The sequence below is a fragment of the Procambarus clarkii genome, chromosome 66 (assembly GCF_040958095.1).
Source record: "Procambarus clarkii isolate CNS0578487 chromosome 66, FALCON_Pclarkii_2.0, whole genome shotgun sequence".
Lineage (NCBI taxonomy): Eukaryota > Metazoa > Arthropoda > Malacostraca > Decapoda > Cambaridae > Procambarus > Procambarus clarkii.
The window spans coordinates 23,920,334-23,941,885 of NC_091215.1; the positions used below are offsets into that span (position 1 = coordinate 23,920,334).

At 40.2% G+C, this 21,552-nt stretch overlaps 2 long non-coding RNA genes across 3 annotated transcripts; one reads left to right on the plus strand and one right to left on the minus strand.

The window, feature by feature from the left end:
• The first annotated feature begins 67 nt into the window (after nucleotides 1–67).
• Nucleotides 68–4,392, plus strand: LOC138355142 (uncharacterized). The gene is made up of 5 exons (XR_011223859.1): nucleotides 68–275; nucleotides 1,371–1,591; nucleotides 2,766–2,819; nucleotides 3,635–3,710; nucleotides 4,269–4,392. It is a non-coding gene; the product is annotated as an uncharacterized lncRNA (long non-coding RNA).
• On the minus strand, nucleotides 4,238–21,127 carry LOC138355141 (uncharacterized). Of its 2 annotated transcripts, XR_011223857.1 has the most exons (6): nucleotides 20,794–21,127; nucleotides 16,656–16,819; nucleotides 14,996–15,159; nucleotides 13,336–13,499; nucleotides 11,697–11,795; nucleotides 4,238–4,318 (listed from the first exon to the last, which is right to left on the minus strand). It is a non-coding gene; the product is annotated as an uncharacterized lncRNA (long non-coding RNA). The 2 variants fall into 2 exon arrangements; XR_011223858.1 differs by lacking the exons at nucleotides 13,336–13,499; nucleotides 14,996–15,159 and having other exon boundaries at nucleotides 20,794–21,117.
• Nucleotides 21,128–21,552: the final 425 nt, after the last annotated feature.

Consider the following 21,552-nt stretch of genomic DNA (forward strand, 5'->3'; position numbering starts at 1 on the left):
CAAACAGCTGAAGCTCAATTCCCTACGCATAACTAGGCGAGCCCATAGGAATTACCGTTTGTCCTGGCGCCATCTATGTTTTGACAGCAGTACTACTAATGTTCCCACGTTATGTGATGATCGCCATACGGGTGTTACGGTCAGTTGCTCTTCTATATATGTTTATGGACAACGTAGGTGATTTGAGGCAATTTGCGGCCAGAATGAAATAGTATCCACGCGGTGAGTGATGGAGGAGGATGTATACTGCTGTGTACTCAACCAGTGGGTGAGAGGTAAGTTATATCGAACAATTATGGGGAATAGATGGGTTATTTTAAGCGTAGAATGTCAGGTAACCGGTAACTACACAGATGGGGTAGTGTTTTTTTAAGTCTTTATTTACTAAAGTGGAACATTACATTATGCCTTTAGCTGAACAAGTCTACTGGTGGGGGAAGTAGACGGGTTTTATGAAAGTATTTTACCTAAATATTTGTATTTGGTTAACTAGTTCAGCCGTTACCAGGGAGGGTGTTCCTTTAATCTAATCTAAAAATTCTAACCGGACAAAGTGATTAAATAAATTGAATAGAACGAAGTGGTTTGCCAGGGTGCTTAACATTTAGTTTAGTTCACTTACTATGCAGCCCATGCTTAAAGAATGCAAGTTTATCATATTGAATTTACCGTAGTTTTACTGCATTTAATATACCGTTTTTACCCTATTTAATTATGGCGGGTAAAGGCCGGTCGTGGAAAGTTCCTAATATAGCAAGTTTTAAAGGAAAAGTTTGAGTTAACTTTAACGCTTAAGTTAGTGACCAATTAGGTTAGTCTATTGTGAGGAAAGTTACTAGAATCTAACATTGCAAGTGCCATTTCTCTACCCCTTTTTTTTTTTTTTTTTTTTTTTTTTTTTTTAGAAACGTGACTAGATACATGAATCGCATAGTTTTATTACTAAATGTTCATGGATTAGGTTGCATAGTTGAGGAAATGGTGATAAGGTTTGTGATTTTGTGTACCTTGACTTCAGCAGAGATTTTGATAGTGGCGCAAAATTGATAGGGGCTCCAATCATTGGGAATGCTGACTGAAGTTGATTAGGTCATGGCTATACCAAAGGAAATTAGTATAAATGGGGTTAAGTTGGGAGAAGTGTTGTAAGTAGTGCCTAAAAGCTCTCCTTGGACCTCGGTTATTCGCAAGATTATGGTTTAGACTGCAATAGTTGCAGAATTGGCAAATAAAAAATACCGATGCCCTATATAGTTTTGAAATGGTTAAGACTACCAGATGCAGTTTAATGCTGACAAATGTAAGGTTTGGGGGCTAGGTAAAGATGAGATAGATGGTGTAGATTGTTAAGAGTATTAAATTTTTTGCAGGTGGTAAATTCTCCCCGAGCTGGCACTGCTCTCCAGCCTGGGATGTTGATTGGTTAGTCTTCAACTGCCTCCCAACATGGTAGTGAGGTCCTGAGCTGACATGCAGTGAGGAACGTGGAAAGCTTCCTGAATTGGCACATGGTATGCCTCACTTTCAAACCAGCAGCTGGCACAAATGTTCCAGCTAACATCAGAATAGTGGATGAAGCCCACACTAAAATGTAAGTGGTACAGTAAATGGACACCCCCCCCCCCTCCCTTTTGACACTGAACAGTTGGGAGGAAGGGGGGGGGGAGAAAGTGTGCCTTATAGTTCTATTGCTACAGAATCTTTTGCCATAAGCCAGTGGCAGTGCCCATTGGCACTTGCTATTCAGAATCTCCCCCTTGCATAGTTAATTAAAAACAAAATGCTGTAGACAAGCTTAACTTTTGAAGGGGGGCAACATTTTCGTTGCCATCAAAGCACATCAAAGATGCTCTGAGCTAACTTCCCCTAGTCATTGGTGGCCAGTAACTCTCTAGTAGGAACTTTACTGCCAATAGAATCCATGCACTTCTGCTGTATCTGCCAGTTTGCTAGCAATTGAAATTGGCATACTTGCTCAGCAACTACTTGCCCTCTTGTACCATGTTACTCAACCATAACATAACCACCACACCACCCATTCTTCTAAAATAACATCCCATATGATAAAAACTTCTGCTTTTAATAAATATTTCTAACTTTAATATTAGTTGGCTTGCATGGTGTTAATCATTCCTTTGGCAGAACTGTAGCTAAATTGTTCCCACAACATTTAATCCATTAACAGTACTGTATCAGGTTCATAAAGAAATTTATAATAAAGACCAAGTGTGGTCATGAGTGCTGCAGATGGGGGAGATAGAACCTTAAACCTGCAGAAGTGTGGTGATAACTGGAGAGAATATGGCCTTGTATAGTTGCTAGTGTAAAAATATTACTAAATTTAGTAAAACATTGTCTTGGTAGTGTAGTTGGGTTAATTATGAATTTTCAGACTAAAAAGCTTGGTAAATAATTAAACAGAATAAATTTGTCCCCCTAGTAGTAAGCAGTGGTTGCAAAAGAATAATAATTTGTATATATAAATTTTGTATTGCTTTTATTCAAATGTTATACATGGTTGTTAAATTAAAGTTTGTTTGCAATGTTCCAGAAAAATGTTCATGACTAAAGTTGTTGGAAAACAAAATTTGTATAGGATGTTGACTTGAAATGACTAATGCTTTGTTTGTAATTAATAAAGATGGGACAACAAGATACTTAGTGTGCCATTTAAAATGGCAACTGTTAAACTGGTGGTACAGGTATGAATAAATAACATTGCTATGCAAATAACTTTTTAGTAATATTTACTCTTCACATGACAGGTTGTGGAAGGTCCTCGCAACAAAGAGCTGCAGGAAAATACTTGCAGATCTACAGTAAGTAGTGTTGTGTACATTGGAATTAGAGGGTAGAAGTTAATTGCTAAAAACCTATTAAATATTAGGGTATGGAAGTCTAGGCTTAGGCTAGTGGGTACCATATCTGCAAGTTTAGTCCTTTCAGGAATGTATTGAATAGAATGGTATGTTGAAATTGTGAAAATTGTAATGTGGGGCATTACATCTTAAACAGCATAGTTGAGGGTGTTTTATTAATAATTTTAATGAAATATAAATCTTGTTTAGTTAACATTAAATGTTTGTTAAATAAGCTTTAATCTATAAATGTATAACACTGTTAAGGGTAATCAAGAGTCAAAGTTAATGGCAGGAAAAGTTTTGTTCTAAGTGATGGTATTTTTTCCTTGAAAGTAAAAAAAAAATATTCAATGTTTACTTTAGCTTGGTTTTAAATTTATAGTTTTCCAGAATGTGGTTTGGAAAGTTAATTGCTTAAACAGAATCAGGCGAGTTGTAGTAAAGGTTAATCTGAATAGATTTGCATAAAAGTAAAAAAAATAGTAATAACTTTAAACAATATAGCATTGGCTAAAGATAAATGTAAATTGCCATTGAAGTGCAGTTGTAGATAGTTTCTCAAATGACATTTACTGAAACTTGGCAAATTGATGCCATATATATTTATATTGCTAAATTAGATCTTTACTACTACTGCTACTAGAATATGTAGGAAAGGTAAATTCCTTAAAGAAATTTTTTCCATCTGAATTTGTAAAGTACTGAATGCTAATTTGAAAAGTAAAGCAAGATTGGCTTTAAATCTAAAATTAATTTGTTGAAATATTTTTCAGGTGAAAGTGATTATGATGCATGGACAGGCTTGGAGTGAGGCTCCTTTACTCTGCAAAAGGAAATCTACAAAAGTGGGTGAGTTTGAATTTGATGTTTTAGCTATATCAATGACCTAATCTTAATTCTCTTATCTAGTCCATTTATAGGTGTGTAACAATGTCCTACTGTTACAACCCACAGGGGATGATGCAGTTTGTACTGATCCTACCCCATTTCATAAAAGGGGACCAGGCAGTCTTGCAGATTTCCCTGGCTTGGCTTTTTCAGAGCTTTGCTCTACTACCCATCTAATAGATGGACTAGATTTGCATAGGTTTAGGGACCCTTAACAATGGTTACATTGTTAATTCTCACAGGGCTTGTTTGCTGAATGGGTGGATGCATCTAAAACTTTAGTGCCTGGCATGCATTGTACAGTGCTTTCAGTAAAGCACATGTACAATGTGTTGATGGCACTAAAGTGGTGGATGTAATGCACCCATTCAGGGAACAAGCTCTGCACTAAAATCAGAGGAAGGGATAGGCCTTGCTGAGCCTATCTTGAAAAGATAGGATGTTAGGATCTTTTTTCTTATTAGGCATTGGTGATAATAAAAGTAGTGTCCCTGTTTAATGTTTATTTTTCTTTTACAGGTGATTGTCTCTGGAGTTGTCTTTGATCTTCTGTTCATCTGTCTCACAACCTGAAATGGTAATAAATATTAGATGTTATAAATACTATATGTAAAACTTATTAAATAAAACAATTTTAATGAAACTACTTTATATACCTTATCCTGAAATTATGCTGGAAATTGTTTACTACTATTGATGCAATGTTTAAACATCTGAAATTTTTTTACTTTGAAAATAAATACTTGGTAAAATTTACACCTATTTGTAACTTGTTACATAGGTGTGTGCAAAATGCATTGAAAAGATGTAAAAGTGGACTACCTATTCAATTTACAAACTGACAAATATTGCAAATTAGTCTGAAATATTGAAGTGGAAGAAACTTTAGTCCAATATTTTAGTTTGAATATTTGAAAGTAAATTTAAAACTGCAACACCTAAGCTTTGTACAAATTATGATTAAATTAACTACAGATCATTTCTAAATTTACAAAACATTAGAAGTGACACACTGAAGCATCTATACAACATGGTTTTCAAAGTCTTTGGTAACTTAAATTTAATCAAAGCTCTTAAATGATTTGTCTGCCAAACTTCAGATATTCTGAAATATTTTACCTAGATTAAAACCATCATTGTTTGAAAGGGCAAAACAGATTACTGTCAATTAGTTTGACCTAACATCTGCAAGGTCCTGAAGGAATAGAATTTTTTTTGTAAAACTGTTTGCTAAAAACAAACCCTGCCTAATGAACCTGCTCATTTTTTTTAGAAATGGTAATTGCAACATTACCAAAGGCCATTGTTTTAATAGCCAAAGTACCAAATGAAAGACCAAGAAGCAACAAACGGGTACATGGTAGAAAGGACAAAAGAATGGTTACGAGGACCCTTACATTTGTTAAAGAAATGACTGGGAAAAATGCTGTCATGCCACAAGGGGTCTTAACCCTTGTCATATACATCACTGACATTAATCTAAATATTACCAACCACAAAAATTGCTGATAACATGTTATAAAAAAAAAACAAAAATAATATAATAGAGATCTGCATTAAGGCCTCAATAACTCTACAAATAGTAACAAGACTGGCAATTTCTTAATATAAAACAGAAAAAAATCGAAGACCTTGCACGTGAGCCAGAACAATCCATATCACAACTACCACATTAAAATGAAACAATGAAGGTAAGGTAATTACCAAAAGAAGGCACCAAACCGGGAAGGCCATGTAGCACCATCAAAGTGCGAAATAATCAGAGGGCGCTAAATATCACCAAGAATGCCAATACGAGAACAAAAACGCATAAGGCGAACGATATCAAAAGTATCAGATTCACCTAGAATTCTATCAAGGGACAAGTGACTGCGAGGGACGGTCGGAAAGCAACACACACACGCTCGTCCTGGAAGTCAGGACATTCAACAAGAATATGCACAACTGTAAGAGGGACAATAAGGAGCAGGGCGGCGCTCCATTAAGTGACCGTGGGTTAAGCGGGTATGACCAACCCAAAGCAGTGTCCCTACGGTGGTAGGAGGAAGGCCACGGGGACACACTAAGTTTGAGAGTACGCAGCTTGTTACCAACAACCCTGCCAACGGGGAAGAATGAATAACAGGATAAAAGTCGGAATAAGGAATACCTTTATGGGAGATGGGACAAGAATGGATAGCTTCCTTAGCGGCAGCATCCGCACGCTCATTGAAACACCAATATGACTGGGAACCCAGCAAAACTCTACTGATTTAAATTTACTAAAAATAAGAAACAGCCAATGTTGAATCTCAATGACCACCGGATGGATAGGATTAAAGGACCCTAGAGCCATGAGGGCACTACGAGAATCAACTACAACCACAAAGGAGGAATGAGAATGAGAAAGCAAGAGACAAAGAGCATAGAGAATAGCATAAAGTTCTGCCATAAAGACGCTAGCCTCCGAAGGGAGGCGACACATGTAAGTACGGTCAGGAAAAACAACAGAGTAGCCCACACCATCCGCAGACTTAGACCCATCAGGGAAGATGGAAATAGAGTGGGAGTGCGAAGAAAAGTGCTCAAGGAAGAGGCTTTTCAGAATTGTAGGAGGGGTAAAGGCTTTAGTAATACAAGTCAAGGACGTACACAACTTGGGAAGGGGGACTCCATGGAGGTAATGAAGGAACAATACGAGGAGAAACATTAGAAATATGAACAGAAAGAGAATCCTGTAAGCGAGATAACTGGACAGAAAGTGGGAGACAATGAAGAGGAACAGGAACCACAGGAGGCTGACTCTTGAGGCCAGAAAGGACTTATCGGACGGCGATCATAACAATACGGTACACACACAAAATCACAACCTGATATACACCAAGCAGAAAATCCACTGGAGCTGTGAGGCGACGTAAACCCTTGCCCAAGGCACTGGCAGCTGCATACTCTACCACAGTATATTACTGACTTTGTAAAAGTCTTACAACCGGATTTCCCCATAAATCACAGCAAGTTTTGAGGCCCCTCCTCGAGTCAACGTCTTACGTAAGACCTACAAGCACTCAGGTGAAGGCTGAAGCAGTTCAACACCATACGCCCCAACTTCAAATACACAGTTGAGAGGCGGGACCAAAACGTGATTTTCTGTGTGTGCCTGAAGTTGGGGCATAGGGTCTTGCTTCACCCTTCACTTTACCCTTCACCGGCGTACTTCAGGGGTTTTATTTAATACTTGGATTGGCTTCAGTAGGGCCTCCAGACTTTCTGTGGCTTCACAAGTGTCACGTGAATCCCCTGCATAGCAGTGGAACTGCCTTTTCCCTTCACCTTCAATGCCTCTGCACTGGAAGTATACATCTACACCAGCCCAGAAGAGTCATCAGTCCTGCCACCTCTCCATACCCCCCAGGGCCTGGCACGGCCTGGTACGACTCAGAGGCAAGCCGGGCGCCACTGCTAACTGGCAGTTTGTCCCCACAAACAAGCAGTTAGCCGCCTTCAACTGACAGTGGTACAGCTCAACACAAAGGCACCGCCAGCCACAACGAGCAGTTTGCTAGTTGACCAGATGTCCACCTCGTGTTGACACTGGATGAGTCATCACCGCCGGACTATATAAAGAGCTCTGCCTCCCTGGAGAGGCAATCTCTCCCTTAGTGCTCTAGGATCACCTTGGTGTCTCTAACCCGTCGTCCACTTCCAGCCAACGTCATGTGACTGATGCCATGGTGGTATGGTAGCTGTCTTCAGAACACCAGTATATCTTCATACTTTTATTCATTGCTTATAGTTTATTTTTTGCATTTAAGGTCATACTAACTTGTTCACCTTTGCATTACATGATAGTCAAGTATTGTCATGTGTTATTTTTGTTCATTACTATTTCAGTAAATTGTTTAATTATTTATTTGATAATTTTCATTTGTTTCCACCTGCAACTTACACACTGCAAGGCCAATAGCATCATTTCTTTCATTTATGTGAGGGAGAGCCATACCATCTTGGTTCCGTATAGCTGTGATACCATAACCCGTCACACAAGATATCCAGTTGTAAGACTTTTACCATCAGTGGTGGTAGAGTATGCAACTGCCAATGCTTTTGTTACAGGTTTGCTTCATCTCACAGCCCCAGTGGATTTTCTCACACATTTGAATACATGAAACAACTTTATTTGATACATTTCAAACCAAAGTACTGTACAGTACAGTAATTATCAAACCATCAAATGTGTGGGATAATCATAGTGCGCTAAATATCACTAACGTCGCCAATACAAGAACAAAAACGCATACGGCGAACAATATCAAAGGTATTGAATTTACCAAGAATTTTATCGAGGGACAATTGACAGTGAGGGATGGTCGGGAAGCAAGACACGTAAGTCCTGGAAGTCAGGACATGTAGAGACAACGGTTTGGACAAGAAGAAGCAGGGCAGCGCTCCATTAAGTGCCCGTGAGTTAAAAGTGTATGACCAATATACAACCTCGCCAGAGCCGTTTCCCACCACCGGTTACGGTGGTAGGAGGAAGGCCACAGGAACACACTACTCTTAAGAGCACGCAATTTGTTACCAGTAACAGAAGACCAACAACCCTGACAACGGGCAAGAATGGGGAAATGAATAACTGGGTAAAAGTCATAATAAGGAATACCTTTACGGGAGATGGGACAGGTGCGGATAGCTTCCTTAGCGGCAGTGTCCGCACGCTCATTTAAGAACACACCAATATGGGTGGGAATCCAGCGAAATTCCACTGTCTTAAATCTACTGGAGATAAGAAACAGTGTTACGATATATCGTATCGTGTTATTTCATCGCATAAAGGCACGATTATTTAAGTCATACGTTCATTATTACAGGAAGAACGAGGTAAACAACCATGGAGGTCGTTAACTGTCAGCACGGTATGGCTCGTCCGGTGGCGGGGATTTCTGTTAGCCAATCAGAACCACCGGGCGAGGTAACGTGTGCTGGCCGGAGCATGTGGAGAGACAGACATCTACTCCCCTCCATTGAGTCAACAGGCTGTCGTCGCGTTTGGATGTGTGACCAACGGACCCAACTTTTAGTGTGCTCCACCCTCACGAAGGAAGAGGACCTCGAGGCATGGTCGACGTTCTTGAAAGTTATGGAAGATAACAGCTTTGAGATTTAGAGGTCGGTGTGGAGGTAACGCGCTGATTTTCCAGATAGCGGTACAAATTGCAGGAAAGTAGATGATTTATAAGTGGGAAGATCAATCGGACAAGAGACGACCGTAGCTTGGTCGTAGTATCTCTCTCTCTATATATATATATTTAACTGTACTTGTGTACAATGCACACCTATATTTATACATGTAAAATATTGTATATAAGGTGATTAGAGATATATCACAATATATCCATGACGAAGTTTTATACCATCTTATTTTCTTGTCCTTTGTCAGACCTCAGCACAAAGTGTGTCGCACCTGACAACAGGTCCGGCTGAGGCTGACACCTGTTCAGATTCATGTATCCCGTTGTAGTACAACGAAGCATTAGGATAAGCATTTCAGAATAAACCTAAATTAAATGTGTTGGGTTGTCAACAGTTCGATCCCAACACATATGGGGGCCTATCCGGGATTGTTTTGAGCAAGACACACTGTGTACACTTGCAGCACCCATTGCTAGTCATCTAGGTGTCCAGCCAGGCAAAGTTTTCATCATAGATCGTGTCCAAGAATTTATAACAAAAGAGGACCCATTGATTTTGGAGCTGTACGAAAGAACAGCTGAAGCAAATCGCCGAACACTATGAGATAGAATTAGTGTCGACTAAAGTGGTCTATATGAGACAAGAACTTGGAAATAAAGTAAGGTCTCGACGCGAAGACGTCGGAGTGGTAGGATTAGATGTGAGTGCAAAGGAAAGTGGGGAACAAGATAATGAGGAAGTGTCTTCTAATTCGTCTCGTAGGAGTGGAAGTTTAGAATATGAATTGGAACGTTTGAAACTGGAAGCTCAAATTAAGAGGGAAGAGAGACAGTTTCAGTTAGAGAAACTGAAATTGGAGAAAGTGAGACTTGAAAGTGAGCAAAAAACGCGTGTAGAATTAGAAAAGGAGAAAACGAAGCAAATGGAAATCGAAGCAAATAAATTTGTGGCTGCTCAGAGGCGAGAGCGAGAGGTACACTCGGAGAGCACACCTATGCCTGCAGCATATGATCACAAGGCACGTGAAAAGGAGGTTCCGCAATTTTGTCCAGAAGAGTCTGAGTCTTTTTTTGAGCATTTTGAAAAAGTTGCTACACTAAAGCAGTGGCCAGAGGAGGATTGGGCCCAATTGGTGCAAATAAGATTGACTGGGGCAGCAAGAGAGGCCTATACCCAGCTCTCTCTTGAAGATTGTAAAAATTACTGGACTGTGAAAAACAGCGTATTAAGGTCATTTCTACTGACACCTGAAGCTTACCGGAAGCGGTTCAGAGAAATGGTAAAGACACAAAGGAGCACATATGCTGAAACAGCCAGAGATTTGGAACGTAGATTCCAAAGATGGAAGATTCCAAAAAAGATTCCAAAATCTCAAAGCTGTTATCTTCCATAACTTTCAAGAACGTCGACCATGCCTCGAGGTCCTCTTCCTTCATGAGGGTGGAGCACACTAACAGTTGGGTCCGTTGGTCACACATCCAAACGCGACGACAGACATCTACTCCCCTCCATTGAGTCAACAGGCTGTCGTCGCGTTTGGATGTGTGACCAACGGACCCAACTGTTAGTGTGCTCCACCCTCATGAAGGAAGGATCCCAATGTTGAATTTCAACTACCAAAGGATGGACTGGATTAAAGGATTCTAGAGCCATGAGGGCACTGCAAGTGTCAACTACAAACATAGAGGAGGATTGACAGCGAGAAAAGAGTTGATGAAGAGCATAGAGAATAGCATAAAGTTCTGCCATGAAGATGCTAGTCTCCGGAGGCAGGAGACACAAAGGTGCAGTCAGGAAAAACAACAGAGTAGCCTACACCATCTGCAGACTTAAGACCCATTGGTGAAGACGGAAATAGAGTGGAAGTGTGAAGAAAAGTGTTCAAGGAAAAGGTGATTTAGAACTGTAGGAGGGGTAAAAGTTTTAGTCATGTGGGTCAAGGCTTACAGAATTTAGGAACGGGGACCCCTCCATAGGGGCAAAGACGGAATGACACGAGGGGAAATATTGGTAACACAAACTGAAAGAGCATTTTGTAAGAGAGACAACCATACAGAAAGAGATAGGTGGTGAAGGGGAACAGGAACCACAGGATGGGTAAAGGTCAAGGCATGACATAAGCAAGAGTGAGGGTGCTGTAAGGACCATGCAAGGTGGAGAAGACAGTAGCGATCATGGCGATCCTGTAGAAACAGGACGCCAGTTTCAACATACAGGCTTAGGGTAGGTGTCGAAGGAAAGGTACCAGAGCTGAGCCGTAACCCAGTATGATGCAGTGTGTCCAGATGGTGAAGGGTAGAAGGAGAAGTAGACGAGTAAACAGGGCCATAATCGAGTTTAGACAGAACGAGAGAGGAATGTAAAGAGAGGAGCAGTGTCGATTAGCTCCCCAAGAAGTATGGGACATGACCTAAAGTTAGTTAAGGGCCTTAGAGCATTCAACTCGGACGTAAAAAATATGGGGCGACAAAGACAAACGAGTGTCAAAGATTAGCCTTAAAAGCTTTAGCAGATTCTTTGTACAAAAGGGGATGACCCCTGTTACCTAACAGTAAATAGGTATCTGGGAGTTAGCTGTTACAGGCTGCTTCCTAGGGGGGTGCATGTGTGAGAGAAAAAAAAATTTAGTAGTTAACCACTGAACTGCTCTGTCTCCAAATAACACCCTGGTGCACAAGAAATAAATTCTTTCCAAAAATTTTTTTTCTCTTCTTATATTGTTAAAATGCAGAGTCTGATCACGGGGAAACTAAACAAAAAATATTGTATGTGACTTACTTTAGCTGCGATGGAGCTGGGAAGTTGAGCAAATTATGGGCGCTGAGCGTTGGAGCGATGGGGGTCTGTCGGCCCCGCCACCCCGTGCGACGGCAGTTGCTGCGAATAAAATGTTGCGCAATTATTTTGAAGTTTCTCATTCATTTCTTCTTTTTTTTTGCTGTAATATTACTTAAAAGTGTGTAATTTGTGGAATTTATATAATTCAAAGTATAGAACATCGCTATGCTCAAAATTATGGGCCTCATATATGCGACATATTCTACAATCAAACAGTGTTTTTGCTGTTATTACACTATATACACACATTGTATATACCCATCTACGTATGTATTCACCATAACGATCCACTATGTTGGTATGGTGAGCCCAAAAAACATGAGTGAGTTGCCACACCCTGCCAGTCCTCCCTCCCTCCTCCAACACATTACTCGCCAACATTCCTCCTCCCAAAATACTGTTATTGTGTTTATTACACTATTTACACACGTTATGTATAAGTATGTACATGTTTTATTCATGTACATACGTACATACTTGCCATCTCCTCACCTCTCTCTCTTGCCTACTTAATGCTCTTGCTTCCCTCATCTCATCACAATCGACTTTATAATTTTTTTTTTTTTTTTTTGAGATATATACAAGAGTTGTTACATTCTTGTACAGCCACTAGTACGCGTAGCGTTTCGGGCACGTCCTTAATCCTATGGTCCCTGGAATACGATCCCCTGCCGCGAAGAATCGTTTTTTCATCCAAGTACACATTTTACTGTTGCGTTAAACAGAGGCTACAGTTAAGGAATTGCGCCCAGTAAATCCTCCCCGGCCAATATACGAACCCATGACATAGCGCTCGCGGAACGCCAGGCGAGTGTCTTACCACCACACCACGGAGACTCACCAGATAATGGTCCAGGACGGATCGAAATGTCGTCGTCTATTCAATTTCCAGTGTGTGGTTTGGTCAACAATGAAATCTTCATGCAAGATCTTATAAAGAAAACCCCTAGAACGAGTTTTGCAGATACGAAAGAGTTTAAGGTGAGTAGGGGATGGTTTGAGAAATTTTGAAAAAAGACGTGGTGTTCATAGTGTTGTGAGGCATGGTGAGGGTGCCAGCTCAGACAAAGTAGGGGCTGAAAGATTTGTTCGTGATTTTAAAGATTTTGTAGATACTGTATTGATGGATATATTCCACAACAAGTGTTTAATTGTGAGGAGACATGGCTATTCTGGAAAAAATTGCCGAAGAGGACATACATTACCCAAGAGGAGACGTCACTGCCCGGACACAAGCTAACTTGGGCTAACTTGTGTCAGGATAGGCTAACTCTTGTGCTGTGTGGCGATTTGAAAATTAAACCCTTGCTCGTGTATCATTCCGAAAATCCAAGAGTTTTAAAAAATATATAACGTGCAGAAAAACTGTGATGTAGAGTGGTTTGCCCTGCCATCAAAAAATATCTGCAAGAGAAAAGTTTGACACTAAAGGGCCTGCTTCTCGACAATGCTCCTGCTCATCCTCCAAACTTGGAGGATGCATTGTTGGGGCCACTTTTTTTTTTTAGGGATATTCCTGCATGAGCCCTAAGTTTCTGGCTAATGAACCAATGACATGAAGGAGGAGTTTTCAACCTACCTTGTGTTAGGTGTGCAGGGGTCAATAGGCTGAACATAATGTCAGGAGCAAAGGGGGCCGTTTGCCTCTTCAAACACAATTGTGACCATCTTCATCTCATCGAACTATCCTAAATGCTCTCTTCACCTGTCTGACCAAATTGGGTGTCCAGACCACCTTTGAATCTGAAATTGTAAAATTAATAGTGATTTCAGAATATTCAGTCCATTTATACTAACAAAATTATATACAGTATACTGTAATTGAAATTTTACAGACTGATAAAGGCAATTTAGTAACTTTGTTAAAATGAACATGGGGGAAATACATGAAAATAGGTTAATATGGTTTGTAAGGTTGATGGGAAATGTTTATTACTTTTATGATTTAAAAGATGTATAGCCCTGATACTCCATCCTGGGTGCATTCCACCAGGTAATGACCACAGCAAAAGTTTTCCACGAAACTCTATTGTCACACAAACTTTTCACATTTTCAAACTTGATTCATCTTTTTCCCCCTCGTTCCAGGGGTTTTCTTTAAAAGGTCTTCATGCAAATGCCTTGGTTTCTCACAAATGATGGCCTCTGAAATGCTATCACCTGCTAACTCTTTGTTGTGTATCCAAATTAATAAAAACTTTTCAACATCCTCAAGTGTTTGTGTTCTTTGTTTCGGGATTGTTGATATGCCTTTTGCCACTTTAACGCTCATAATGTCCTTTTTCTTAGCAAGTATAGTGCATATTGTTGACATATATTTGTTGTACTGCCTAGCTAGTTCAACAACCTGTGCACCGTTTTGACGTTTATGAATGCTCTCTTGTTTTTCCTCTATGGTCATTCTCACATGTGTTTTCTTGGCTTGAACCTTACCACTGGCTTTCTTGGGACTCATGGCAAGATATATAATAACAAATTTTATGTTCAAATAGCCAAAAATCCCAAAACAAATGTAATGCTTTATAAAGAATTCAGGCGTGATAGTTACTAGGCAGGAGACACTGGTAAACTGAGGTGCGATCACCATGCCACCACGCGCTAGGTCAGCCCATACGCATATCAACAAACTCATTTCCCGAGGCAAAGTTTGTAACCCGATTCAAATTTATCGAAGAAATTAGGCTCGTAACCCGAAAAGTTCATAAATATTCATTCGTAAGCTGAGGTGACACTATATATAAGTAAAAAATTAAAATTTTGTAGATACACTGTGCTGTATTGATGGATACATTCCACAACAAGTGTTTAATTGTGAGGAGACATAGCTATTCTAGAAAAAATTGCTGAAGAGGACATACATTACCCAAGAGGAGACGTCACTGCCCGGACACAAGCTAACTTGGGCTAACTTGTGTCAGGATAGGCTAACTCTTGTGCTGTGTGGCGATTTGAAAATTAAACCCTTGCTCGTGTATCATTCCGAAAATCCAAGAGTTTTAAAAAATATATAACGTGCAGAAAAACTGTGATGTGGAGTGGTTTGCCCTGCCATAAACAAATATCTGCAAGAGAAAAGTTTGACACTCAAGGTCCTGCTTCTCGACAATGCTCCTGCTCATCCTCCAGACTTGGAGGATGCATTGTTGGGGCCACTTTTTTTTTTTTTAGGGATATTCCTACATGAGCCCTGAGTTTCTGGCTAATGTACCAATGACATGAAGGAGGAGTTTTCAACCTACCTTGTGTTAGGTGTGCAGGGGTCAATAGGCTGAACATAATGTCAGGAGCAAAGGGGGCCGTTTGCCTCTTCAAACACAATTGTGACCATCTTCATCTCATCGAACTATCCTAAATGCTCTCTTCACCTGTCTGACCAAATTGGGTGTCCAGACCACCTTTGAATCTGAAATTGTAAAATTAATAGTGATTTCAGAATATTCAGTCCATTTATACTAACAAAATTATATACAGTATACTGTAATTGAAATTTTACAGACTGATAAAGGCAATTTAGTAACTTTGTTAAAATGAACATGGGGGAAATACATGAAAATAGGTTAATATGGTTTGTAAGGTTGATGGGAAATGTTTATTACTTTTATGATTTAAAAGATGTATAGCCCTGATACTCCATCCTGGGTGCATTCCACCAGGTAATGACCACAGCAAAAGTTTTCCACGAAACTCTATTGTCACACAAACTTTTCACATTTTCAAACTTGATTCATCTTTTTCCCCCTCGTTCCAGGGGTTTTCTTTAAAAGGTCTTCATGCAAATGCCTTGGTTTCTCACAAATGATGGCCTCTGAAATGCTATCACCTGCTAACTCTTTGTTGTGTATCCAAATTAATAAAAACTTTTCAACATCCTCAAGTGTTTGTGTTCTTTGTTTCGGGATTGTTGATATGCCTTTTGCCACTTTAACGCTCATAATGTCCTTTTTCTTAGCAAGTATAGTGCATATTGTTGACATATATTTGTTGTACTGCCTAGCTAGTTCAACAACCTGTGCACCGTTTTGACGTTTATGAATGCTCTCTTGTTTTTCCTCTATGGTCATTCTCACATGTGTTTTCTTGGCTTGAACCTTACCACTGGCTTTCTTGGGACTCATGGCAAGATATATAATAACAAATTTTATGTTCAAATAGCCAAAAATCCCAAAACAAATGTAATGCTTTATAAAGAATTCAGGCGTGATAGTTACTAGGCAGGAGACACTGGTAAACTGAGGTGCGATCACCATGCCACCACGCGCTAGGTCAGCCCATACGCATATCAACAAACTCATTTCCCGAGGCAAAGTTTGTAACCCGATTCAAATTTATCGAAGAAATTAGGCTCGTAACCCGAAAAGTTCATAAATATTCATTCGTAAGCTGAGGTGACACTATATATAAGTAAAAAATTAAAATTTTGTAGATACACTGTGCTGTATTGATGGATACATTCCACAACAAGTGTTTAATTGTGAGGAGACATAGCTATTCTAGAAAAAATTGCTGAAGAGGACATACATTACCCAAGAGGAGACGTCACTGCCCGGACACAAGCTAACTTGGGCTAACTTGTGTCAGGATAGGCTAACTCTTGTGCTGTGTGGCGATTTGAAAATTAAACCCTTGCTCGTGTATCATTCCGAAAATCCAAGAGTTTTAAAAAATATATAACGTGCAGAAAAACTGTGATGTGGAGTGGTTTGCCCTGCCATAAACAAATATCTGCAAGAGAAAAGTTTGACACTCAAGGTCCTGCTTCTCGACAATGCTCCTGCTCATCCTCCAGACTTGGAGGATGCATTGTTGGGGCCACTTTTTTTTTTTTTAGGGATATTCCTACATGAGCCCTGAGTTTCTGGCTAATGTACCAATGACATGAAGGAGGAGTTTTCAACCTACCTTGTGTTAGGTGTGCAGAGGTCAATGGTTGAACATAATGTCAGGAGCAAAGGGGGGGCGTTTGCCTCTTCGAACACAATTGCGACCATCTTCATCTCTTCGAACTATCCTAAATGCTCTCTTCACCTATCTGACTAAATTGGGTGTCCAGACCACTTTTGAATCTGAAATTGTAAAATTAATAGCAATTTCAGAATATTCAGTCCATTTATACTAACAAAATTATACATACAGTACTGTAATTGAAATTTTACAGAATGATAAAGGCAATTTAGCAACTTTGTTAAAATGCACATGGGGGAAATACATGAAAATAGGTTAATATTGTTTGTAAGGTTGATGGGAAATGTTTATTACTTTTATGATTTAAAAGATGTATAGCCCTAATACTCCATCCTGGGTGCATTCCACCAGGTAATGACCACAGCAAAAGTTTTCCATGAAGCTCTATTGTCACACAAACTTTTCACATTTTCAAACTTGATTCATCTTTCCCCCCCCCCCCTCGTTCCAGGGGTTTTCTTTAAAAGGTCTTCATGCAAATGCCTTGGTTTCTCACAAATGATGGCCTCTGAAATGCTATCACCTGCTAACTCCTTGTTGTGTATCCAAAATAATAAAAACTTTTTAACATCCTCAAGTGTTTGTGTTCTTTGTTTCGGGATTGTTGATATGCCTTTTGCCACTTTAATGCTCATAATGTCCTATTTCTTAGCAAGTACAGTGCATATTGTTGACATAGATTTGTTGTACTGCCTAGCTAGTTCAACAACCTGTGCACCATTTTGATGTTTATGAATGCTCTCTTGTTTTTCCTCTATGGTCATTCTCACATGTGTTTTCTTGGCTTGAACCTTACCACTGGCTTTCTTGGGACTCATGGCAAGATATATCATAACAAATTTTATGTTCAAATAGCCAAAAATCCCAAAACAAATGTAATGCTTTACAAAGAATTCAGGCGCGATACTTACTAGGCAGGAGACACTGCTAAACTGAGGCGCGATCACCATGCCACCACGCACTAGGTCAGCCCATACGTATATCTACAAACTCCTTTCCCGAGGCAAAGTTTGTAACCCGATTCAAATTTTTCGAAGAAATTAGGCTCGTAACCCGAAAAGCTTATAAATATTCATTCGTAAGCCGAGGTGTCACTATATATAACTAAAAAATTAAACTCAGGATTACTTTCAACCCCCACCCCTTTTGCTCTACTCCATCGCCACCTACCTTCACCCCTCTCTAGATGTACTCTTCCATAGACACCTACCTTTGCCCCCCTCCTCCCCTCTACTCCTCCATCATCACCTACCTTCACACCCCCTCCCTTCTCCACCTCCATCGTCACCTTCCTTTCACCCTCCTCTATGATGTACTCTTCCATAGACACCTACGTTCACTGCATATAATGCTCCCCTCTACTCCTCCATCATCACCTACTTTCACCCCCCGTCCGCTCTACTCCTCCAGGATCGCAGACAATTTCACGAGCGTGAGAACTACGAGTTCTCTAACCACTCTCACACTCCTACTCTCTCACCAGTGAGGGGGAGGGAAGGAGGGAGGAAATGAAGGAAGAAAGGTGGGGGAGAGAGAATAGGCAGGGGGGAGGAGGGCCTAGATACATTTCTTCCATATAGATAGGTAGACTGAGGGAGAGCTGCTTGCCAAGAGCCCTATCAGACAGGCTTCCTATTCCTCAACCCTCCCTAATATGCCACATCCTGGTCAGGACAACTTGCTCGATTGTTATTCTTGGTGTGACTCGAGAACTGACCTCGAGGCGGGGCATGGGCATGGATTATCTCCCTGGGGCACGCACCTCCCTGCCCCAGCTCTCTCTCTCTCTCACATAATCTATCAAGGGTCTAACATGAGGTCATTGTGCCTACCAGAAGTGTATATGTCCAAGGCTGGCCACCTGTCTGGACCATTCAAATGTATAAACACGTAATTAGTCTATTAAAATTATATATAATGCTACAATTATAAATTAATTTGTTCATGGTCATTCGTTTATCAGTATTTTAATATGAGGTATATATACGCATGTATGTATACGTTGACGTACACATATATGATTATGTGTATGGAATGATTATGATTATGTGTAATCATATATGATTATATCTAATGGAATGCATTAGTAAGTGATGTGGTGGAGGCTGACTCCATACACAGGTTCAAGTGTAGATATGATAGAGCCCAATAGGCTCAGAAACCTGTACACCTGTTGATTGACAGTTGAGAGGTGGAACTAAAGAGCCAGAGCTCAACCCCAGCAAGCACAATTAGGCGAGTATATGAACGAATGCACATGTACACTTTCAAATGAATTAAATTAACACTTTCGCGCTCTCCGCAAAGGTCACTCAGCCAACCGAATGTGCGCGCTGCGTTTTTATCGCTTAAGCGTAAAAACAAAAATGTGTATACTCTTTTTACTCTTCTGACCTTAGTTCTCATGCTACGTATTTCATTTTGGTACCAACGTGTTCGCAATAAAATTCTCTAGAAGAACATTAGTAAAATAAGTCACGAAACATATAGGGATACCAGCACCAAATAAATAACTACGTAGATGACTCGCCGTGAGCGCCCATCAGCAACAAAATGTTTTTACTCTTGGGATTGTAATCACCTCCACGCTTGCTCTACAGCATTAATTTTGGTATCAATGGACTCGCAATGAAATTCCCAACACGGTGATATGAATATAAGCGTAGAATAATGATGCAGCCCGCCCGCAAGAGTGTGGGAAGTGGTGAAATTGTTACCCGGTATCGGTGACGGGACGACGCACGGCGCTTTGAAAGTTTATACTTATTTCACTCTCATGACATTAATTTTCTATGTACGTCATTCATTTTTATGTCAATGTGTTTGCAATAGAATGTTCTATGTGCCCATAGGTAAAAAATATCAACAAAGCGTAAGTTAGAATAGCGACAAATATAAAACAACGCTGGAACATATCAGTGAGCGTCAAACACACACGAAATATTTTTACTTTTGTTATGTTTGTCAAGATTATACTTGTTGCACACAGTTATTTTTGGTTGTATATTGATCGGAATAAAATTCCCTAAACAGACATATGCATATAATACATGATATGGGGGAAGAATTACCAGTATAAACGGCTAAAGTCACCCACCTGCAACCCGTTTGGGACAAAATACCATTTGATCGAAGTTATCCACACCTTTCATGAACTTATTGTACCATGCAGCCTAGTGGTGAGAAAGAGAGCCTCATAGCGCGCAGTTTGAAACAAACCCAAAGTAAATCGGATAAAAATTGAATTTTATACAAATATTTTAAAAGTTGACATAACTTTATGTCCACTATGCGTTTACGTTAGACGAAACCGAATGCGCCGGCGCGTCCAGATAGCGCGAAAGTGTTAAGATACCTTGAGATACACAATGACTTAGTTTAAATAGTTTAAACACATTATGGTACTGATTTTGACATGCTGATGTCTGGAAGGGAGAGGGGGTGTGGGGGGTTATTGTCTGAGGTGGAGGACCAGAGGAGGGGGGTCAGTGGAAGGATGGTGGCTGGAGGGATGCCATTGTTCTAATGGTTATGAAAATAATTATTGATGGCAGGAATTCAGTGGGTGTGTACTTCACCCGCACCATCACCATACTGTGCCCTGCTACAACCCCCCCCCCCCCACTCCACCCATGCTGTGCGGGGCGTATTACATATTATGGGATAACCGACTGTCTGTCCATTCCTGTCTGCTAGTTATGCTGCCCTTCCTTTTGAAAATTGTCTGCTTTATCGACTTCCTTCAAGACCACACGTTAGCCTCTTATCACCCCCTCTTACCACTCTCAGGGAGCCGGCTCTTCTATACAATAGTTACCACTCAGTCCCCAAGGTGAAAGAGTGTCCGGGCATATGACTTGTTACGTGTACTTATTTGCGATTCGTTTGGGCTGTCACGTGTGGTGATTAGTGTTGGGTAAGGCTAGGCCAGGTCAGGTCAGACTAGGCCAGGTCAGACTAGGCTAGGTAAGGCTAGGCCAGGTCAGGTCAGGTCTGGCTAGGCCAGGTCTGGCTAGGCCAGGTCAGGCCAGGCCAGGCTAGGCAGGGTGAGAGAAGTAAAGCGGCAGGTACTTACGTTTCCGAGAAAGTAGCGGCGGTAGTATATTGTTGATTTAGATTCGACGACATCCTGAAGCTAGTAGGTGGCGGCCTCATCGCTCTCGAACTTGTTGTTGTTGTAGGGGATACGAGGCACACCCAATATCCCCCTTACATTGATCACATCGCACACTAATATTTTTACTATTTCGGACACCAGATTTGTCTGTTTCGTATATGTATAATTGTTCAATATTAAAACCACAATAGAATGCTCTAAGTACTTTCGTATATTAATACATCTTCAGAAGGAATGATTCGCTCTGAAGATGTATTAATATAAGAAAGTACTAAAGGAAATTCCTGTTTCAATTCTTCCTCCGTGGTCTGACACTCTTATTATATATTGTATATACTGAATTATATATACTATGCTTATATAATATATACTGAAATATTGTTACATTTAACGTATGAAACAAAGTATATATCTGTATTTTTAATAAAATATAAAACATTAATATTTATCAACGTATCTCTGTGAATTACATAATTTATCAGTATTGTACAGCCTGTGATCTCCACCTGGCTGGCCACTTATACCTAAGTAGCTTTCATGTGTCCGGACACCGGCGATAGGATTATATTATTTAACTTTAAAGAGAGAGATATTTCTGACCAGGGGGAGAAAGATACTGGCAGTATGGGGCGTTAAAGTTTATTGAAGATTAAATTCTGCAGAACATGTAAATATATAAAGTAAGAATTAACAGTAACAATTCCAAGTCCGAGGACT